This window comes from Mytilus trossulus, chromosome 9, assembly GCF_036588685.1.
Source record: "Mytilus trossulus isolate FHL-02 chromosome 9, PNRI_Mtr1.1.1.hap1, whole genome shotgun sequence".
In the NCBI taxonomy this organism is placed as follows: Eukaryota; Metazoa; Mollusca; class Bivalvia; order Mytilida; family Mytilidae; genus Mytilus; species Mytilus trossulus.
In genome coordinates this window covers 41,630,246-41,638,789 of record NC_086381.1, presented here as the reverse complement: position 1 = coordinate 41,638,789, position 8,544 = coordinate 41,630,246, and the positions used below count along the sequence as shown (strand labels likewise).

Sequence of the window (8,544 nt, the reverse complement as noted above, 5' to 3'; positions counted from 1 at the left end):
TCTAAACATAACTCATGGAATTGGACAAAAAAAAACTAAATAAATATCAAGATCATTGTAGAAATATCCCTAACTCCCTAATTCACATTAGAAATAACAGTTTATGTACAGTAGTCATTTCTAAAACATAATAAAATTGGCTCATCTTTAGAGAAGCGGTACAAAATATCTACAGATAATTTTCCATCAATTTCAATGTTATCCACTGTGTCCAATTAATAGAGAAAAATGTCTATAAACAACTTTATTATTTTAACAACACACACAACTCATCTATAAAATATCAGTCAGGATTTAGGGAAAAAATCTTTATATAGAGCAATCATTAAAATAATTGATAAATGGTGAGAAGATTTGGACAATATAAATGTTCTGCCTTTCTCTTTTTAGATTTTTATAAAGCATTGGAGACTGTAAATCACAATATTCGTTTGTCAAATCAAATGTGATGACCACTCTGTAAAATGGTTCTAGGGGGAGGGTTGGGATCCCGCTAACATGTTCAACCCCGCCACATTTTGTATGTATGTACCTGTCCCAAGTCAGGAGCCTGTAATTCAGTGGTTGTCGTTTGTTTATGTGTTACATAATTGTTTTTCGTTAAAAAAAAATACATAAATAAGGCCGTCTGTTTTCTCGTTTGAATTGTTTTACATTGTCTTATTGGGGCCTTTTATAGCTGACTATGCGGTATGGGCTTTGCTCAATGTTGAAGGCCATACGGTGACCTATAATAAACATGAATGCAGTTATCTTAATGATATATTTTCGTTGAAAAATCAACAATTGACTAAACATACTATCGAATTCAAATATAAACGGTAATTACTGTCCTTTTTCTCTTTTGGGGTTATCCCTGGTGCTCCAGAAGAGTGAGCAGATTCTGTTTCACATATGAACCTATCGTGTTGCTTTAAGAGTATAATTGTATTCAAATTCATTATCAAAACAGTATTAAAACCAAAATATCTACTTTGATCTTTGTCATTGATATTGATGTCAGTAGTATTAAGACGATTTAACAAAAATAAGATTATACATTTATAGAAATAAAGTCTTTGATATTCAAGTCTGTAGTATAAAGAAGATTTAACAAAAATATGATAATACGTTTATGGAAATAAAGTCTTTGATATTGATGTCTTTAGTATAAAAAAGATGTAACGAAAATATGATAATACGTTTATGGAAATAAAGTCTTTGATATTGATGTCAGTAGTATGAAGAAGATTTAACGAAAATTCGATGATGATATTTTTAGAAATCATTTAAAAATTACATAAATTTGATTGAAATACACAACATAAATGTATATTCATTAAAAAGGAAATAATCACTTACGGACGATTTCTTACACCAGGTGATGAATTAGGGTTCTGTGAAAAGATCAACAGGAAACTGTAAAAAGTAAAAACACAAAAATACCGAACTCCGAGGAAAATTCAAAAAGGAAAATCAAAAATCCAAAGGCAAAATCAAAAGTCCAAACACATCAAACGAATGGGTAACAACTGTCATATTCCTGACTTGGTACAGGCATTTTCTAATGTAGAAAATGGTGGATTGAACCTGGTTTTATAGCTAGCTAAACCTCTCGCTTATATGACAGTCGCATCAAATTCCATTAAATTGTCAACGATGCATGAACAAAACAAACATACTCAAAGAGTAAAAATGTCAAAAATAGGGGTACAACAGTCAATATTGTGTTATCATCTTAATATCTCTACATAAACAACAAATGTAACAAAGAAGCACAAAAAGGCATACATTAATTTAACATTCTCATTTTGCTTTTCTTATACGGCTGAATTTATCTATGTAAAGTCTACCCATAATGATAGAAGGTTTCATTACTGGTTTAAAAATGCGCGTTTGAAATTCGCACAGGTAGACATAAAAATAATTTTGTCGTATGACGGCATACATAAATGAAGACTTACGTAAAGTTGATATAACAAAAACAGACTTAACAGTAAAAGTAATAATAATAAATAAAATAATGGTGTGGTTCAAAGTATGACGGGATACATAAGAACAGTTTCACGTCAAATACGGCTGAATTTATCTATGTAAAGTCTACCCATAAATGATACAAGGTTTTCATTACTGGTGTAAAATAGCGCGTTTGAAATTCGCACAGGTAGACATAAAAATAACTTTGTCGTATTTCGGCATACATAAATACAGACTCACGTAAAGTAGATATACCAAAAACCAGACTTAACAGTAAAAGTAATAATAATAAATAAAATAATGGTGTGGTTCAAAGTATGACGGGATACATAAGTACAGTTTCACGTCAAATGTATATCATGAAAAACAGACTAAACAGAAAAAGTAGTGTTATTGAATAAAATAGTTTTGTCATTCATAGTATTCAAGATCCTTAAGTAAAAGTAATATCAATCAATGAAATAATTTTGCCGTTCAAAGTATGTGGTTTTACATAACCACTGAGTCACTTCAAATGATTATCTAAAAAAGACTTATAAAAGAATTCTATAATACGTAATTAAGATGATAACAAACGTCAGTACGCAAAATCTATCCTTCAAGACCATCTTGTATTATTTGTGAAATTGATACGGAATATTTATCAACAAGTTCTTGGTATCTTCCGATGAACTTTTTTAGAAAAAGGACGAGACGTTCTTTGACATACCCCTGGTTCATCAACTTTCTGCTCAGACACTGGTGACGTTTTACAAAGTCTGAATAGGAGCTGCAAGCTCTTGAATACCTAATAAATTGGGAAATGTATATTCCATATGCAGGTGAAGTTGGTATATTACTACTAAGGTGGGGGAAATTGATAATTTCAAAATTAAAATCGTCTCGTTTGTCATAATATTCATCTTTATGTCGAATTGATTATTTATGTACATGATCATACTACAAATTTTTGAATGATGGCAAAAGAAACTAAAAAACTCTCATATGTGATTTACTATCTTTATTTTGAAAACTTATTGTAGGAAAACAATTCTGTACATATCATGCATATGTGCATTCGTATTTATTTATTTATTAATCCTTCTGTGTGTTGCTATATTGTAAGAACTGATAAGAACTTACCACGAACTATCATTTGTATATTTGATACTTAGTGAATGCTGAAAATATAGCGTTTTAACTACATACATTAAAAAGTGGTAAATAAAGGCAACAGTAGTATAGCGCTGTTCAAAACTCATAAATCCATGGCAAAAAAAACAAAATCGGGGCAACAAACCAAAACCGAGGGAAACGCATTAATATAAGAGGAGAACAACGACATAACACTAAAATGTAACACACACAGAAACAGACCGAGCATCAGACAAAATCCCACGAGATTAACAAATATAATATCAAAACCAAATGCATGAATTTGGGATAGACAAGTACCGTGACACGTCTTATCGCAATGTGAATTGACACTCAAAAATAAGAAAACAAACGACACAACGTTAAAATGTAATACACACAGAAACGAACTATAATATAACAATGGCCATATTCCTGACTTGGTATAGGGCATTTTAAAGGAACAAATGGTGGGTTGAACCTGGTTTTGTGGCATGCCAAACCTCGCACTTTTATGGCCATCTGAAATATAACATCAAAATGACAACACAACACCACAGGACTACAACATAAATTAAATGGAGAATACAATTGACAAAGAATTACACGAACAACAGCCAACAAAAGGCAACAATTTGAAAATTTTAATACGCCAGAAGTGCATTTCGTCCACACAAGACCTACTAGTGATGCCCAGATACAAAAGTTTGAAAGCCGAAACAAGTACAAAGTTGAACAGCATCGAGGACCAAAAGATCAAACCAGTTGTGCCAAAAACGGCAAGGGTTTTTTGTTAGTTATCAGAACATCGATAAAAGAGACGGTGCAGGTTTTGGGGGCTAATGTCAGCTATAGATGTAAATAGATTTTATTGCATTTTTTTTTTAATTAACATATCTCAAGATGTGCTTTAAAACTTTTGAAATACTTTCCAAACTATTCTCCTTACCAAGAGTAAAAATTTAAATGCAGAATAGAGAGACTTTCTTTAAAATAACTTGAAAAGGGCTGCATAAAGTACATATCTATGTATACTCACAAGTATTTGCGGTAATTTGTTTTGCGATATTGCGATTTGTGATTTTACTCGCCTCGTCCCCAATCCCACAAGTAGTCACGATTGTTATTCCATGATGGTTCATTTGTTCTTAATATATTTAAAACTCCCAAGCTTAAGTGCACGAGGTTCAATCTTGCCACTCATGGACCATCAACTGTCCCAGATGGTTTGTTAAAAAATATGACGTAATGCCCTTCTTTGAGTAAACAAAATGGACAAAAATAAGACAGGCCAACATCAGTTAGGAGTAGGAGTCAGTTAGGGCCCCCTATCAATGGTATATGCTGTAGTTGAGTTGGTTGATAATATTGTTATATGTTTACAAGTTTTTATTTGGGGATCATATAAAGCTAAATTGTTGATTTATACATTTTACTTTATCAACAACATTTCCATGCTCAGATCGATAATAGGAAAAATTTACATGTAAATGTATATATTTCGATGAAAACTGAGTATTACCTTTTGAATGTGTTTTGCATTTGCATGTGTTCGTGCCATTGTGATGCTGTCTTATTTGTGTATAATGTCAAAACGTGAATTTCATAAATGAAAATCAATGAAGGTGAAATGTAATTTCCTATATGTATCATATACTATTAATAATTACTTCTAAACATACTTAAAGCCGGATATCATCTTTAAGTGTATACTTTATAAGATACAATGTTTGAGTGAAGACATTTATGTAAAGTCACATTCAAAGTAATCTCTTCATGATGACTGTAACGCAATATATCAATAATGATACGTATACAATCTGTAATACGAGCAGTAGTGATCAGCATATTTATGCCGCACTATGCAATAAACCTAATATTGTGAAAAACACATGTCCATTTCTGAAACCTACTTGGGAAAAAATTGGACTGTGCGTTATCGCCATTGTCACGACAGCTGTTTTATCATCAGGAATTACGTTTGCTGTTCTGTATTCTAATTGTAACTTTAACTCGGAGGGAAAACATCTATGTTCTGCAGTTAATGTAAGTCAGTCGAACGAAAACTATGAACTGAATATTCAAGGAAATCGAAACTGTACACAGTCTTATGACAGAACGGTTTCAAAATTAGATTTCCGTGTAAATTATGACGGAACCAGGTGTCCTGACGGGTGGCATACGAATGGCAAAGCTTGTTATCTGATTCTTCACAAAAAGAAAACATGGTTTCAAGCAAGAGATTTTTGCCGAAGCCATCGATCCGATCTCATAAGTTTGCATGGTAAAACTGAAGTTGATTCGCTTCCGATTGACCAATTAAAAGCCGAGTCGTATTGGACAGGATTGAACGAGCTTCATCATTAAGGTCAATTTAGATGGAGCGATGGGACACCGCTTGGTTATGTAAATTGGAATTCATACGAACCGAATCATTGGAATAATTTTGAACATTGTGTGGAAATGTCGCGCGCAAATAGAAAATGGAATGACGCTAATTGCTATGTTACTCAAAGTTTTATTTGTAAATTGAGTCTTACTGACAAATGTGGAAATGGGAATTGGTATCTACACAATGGATCGTGTTACCTATTCAAGCCGTCAGATGGATACTACCCTTCTCTATCATGGGCTGCTGCCCGTTATGCATGTCTACAAAAGGGTGCAGATTTAATCAGCATTGGTTCGGATCATGAATTGTCATTTGTCTTAAGTCAAGCTTTTCAAATATCTACGTCAGTCAAATGGATAGGTCTAAATAATTTTGCGGGCAAATATAAATGGCTTGATAGAACTGTTTCTGGAAATCTAACGTGGGGAAGAGAACAACCAGACAATGCACAACATCATTGTGTCTACCTTGGGAGACTTGGTAATATTTATGATGCAGACTGTGCAACAATGAATGAATACGTTTGTGAGAAAGTTCTGTGAATTTTATTCCATAATTTTTTAAGAGATTCATTAGCATAGAAAACATTTAATTGTTTAATTGTTTTGGTTTTTATATTTCTATTTTTGCGTTAAGTTTTAATAATCAATCAGTATTTTTTATCATGTGTGAACCATATTCTTATACGGTATGATGCTGCATGTTTAGGTCTCTTTAAAGGGAAAGAGTTTCGTCTTCAAAACTCGATTATCATTGTTAATGAGAATGAAGTTTGTTTTTTTGCTTTAGGTTTCAGTCTTGTTATCAACATCTCCATTGATTTAGATTCCCAATTTCAATTCTCAATTTTACATGGACAATAGTTCATCTTCAAAACATATTATATTCGAAAATACTAATATTTATAAAAAATGTTCTTCGTACTTTGATTTCATTGGGGTGAAAAAGGGCACTATGCCTAGAAAAACAAAACTTAATCAACATCGAAGACAAACCTTTATTTTTCTACTTTCGTTTGCTGTTTTTCTAAGAACGTACTACTTTCGTTTACATTATATTATTCCACTTTTCTAATTTGAATTCTAAAAAAGATACAATATTTTCTTTCTTTCAAAGGTTTTTTTTAATCAACATATACTGTTTATCAAACAATTAAAATGCAGTGTATAAAAAAAAATCAGAAAAAATTACGAATTTTCCATTTCACTCAATGCACCGGAAACTGAAATTGTAATACAAGACTGGTACATCAAACCAATTCAATATTGCTAAAAAGATTACGAAGACATAAACAGAACAGCAATATTCCGACTTGTAGGCAAAATTATTTTTGATTACTGCATAAATGCGCTTTGAATTACACTGTTTATAAATGTACCCTTTTCGGGAATTTTCTGTTGCATTTTGGCTTTTTAAATTTTTACCTTCTACATTGTTTTATTTGTTGTTCAATATTCGTGTACACAATACATTGATGTTTTGTAATTTTGATAGAAAACTGTTGATTTAAATATAATGAATTTTTTATGTTATGTTCATTACTGAATTAAGATAAGAGTGATTTTTTCAAAAATACCTTACTGTACCAAATAAATTTTCTTTCTGAAAATTATGTGTATATATAAACGATTTGTTTAAAAAAAAAACTTTTTGTTTGTCGTGATATAAACTTCGGAATAGTATTTACTGACCGAAGTTCTCTTGCTATTCAAGTTTATTTAATAAATGAGAAAACGTACAATTTAAAGTAAATCAATTTTTTTTTAGATTTGAACTGATGATAAATTTTGCGTGAACCAATGGATATTATTTTATTCAACTGTACAATTCTATGATTCCTCAAACAGAATTTAAATCTTCTTCAATAACGACTTGTGACATTACTTAATAATAAATTCTTATTGTTATTAACATGTACGGAATAATATTTGCAGGCAGAAACTAAATTCTATTCCAGGATATTCTTTACATTTTGATTAAATGTGGATAGGGATAATTTTTTGAATATCATTTTTTAAAGTTTTGGACTGAGGGAAAACTTCTGTATGATCTCAAGTTACACTATTGTTTTCAACCGTACAATGCATTTTTGATAAGTAAGTGCACTTCGGTCCGTAAATTTTATTCAATGTTTTATATGATAAACAATGTTATGTTGTGTTTGATTTATTCTTTATATGTTATGTACTGTCTAGTTTATTTAGATTTACACTACTGCTGATATTCAAATTAATATCTCTGTAAACTGTTTATAAGTGGATTCTAAAATTTATCCTCAAGATATTAAATTTGATATAATAGTTCAGGTTCTAGCTGACTCCTAGACTGAAAACAATATGAATAAATTTTACAACAATAAAACGTCACAGACATCAAATGACAAAATAGTATTTCGTTGTTTTATTATGTAATCTCATCGGTAAATATCTTGTTAGAATAACCTGTAATGTATCTTTCGTCTGGTTTGAAATTTTGCTATCACAGGTGCTATAAGTTTCTTGTCCTTTGCAGAATAATTTAGCAACACTCAAATTGGTAGGTTGTTTTCAAATATCTCTCCAACCAAATGTTCCCATTAGGCATTATCAACAATCGTTAAAACAAAAATATATACTTCAACTTTAGTATAGTCTATTGCTTATGATACCTGTAGTGTTCAGAAGATTAAGGAAAGTGGGATGGCAGTTTTCTAACATCATATGAGATAAAGGAATAAGATCGCAATTATTGAATTAAATAATTACAAAAATGTATAATATTTAAAAAGGAAATAATCACTTACGAACGATTTTCTACAACCGGGGATGATTTAGAGTTCTGTGAAGAGACCAACAGGAAATTATGTTAATCCAGTTTATTTCGAGTTCATAATATATGAACAAAAAAATAAAATAACAAATTTGAACTATGACAAACGAAACTTATAATTTGGCATGTTAGTACTAACAATCTTTATTTTGGAACCTTACTGTGAAATGTAAAATCACAAAAATACTGAACTCCGAGGGAAATTCAAAACAGAAAGTACCTTATCTAATGACAAAACACATCAAACGAATGGACAACAACTGTCATATTCCTGA

General features: G+C 31.0%; 1 pseudogene; it reads left to right on the top strand.

Annotated features, from left to right (window-relative positions):
• Positions 1–4,799: 4,799 nt before the first annotated feature.
• LOC134682941 (C-type mannose receptor 2-like) lies at positions 4,800–6,066 on the top strand (annotated as a pseudogene).
• Positions 6,067–8,544: the final 2,478 nt, after the last annotated feature.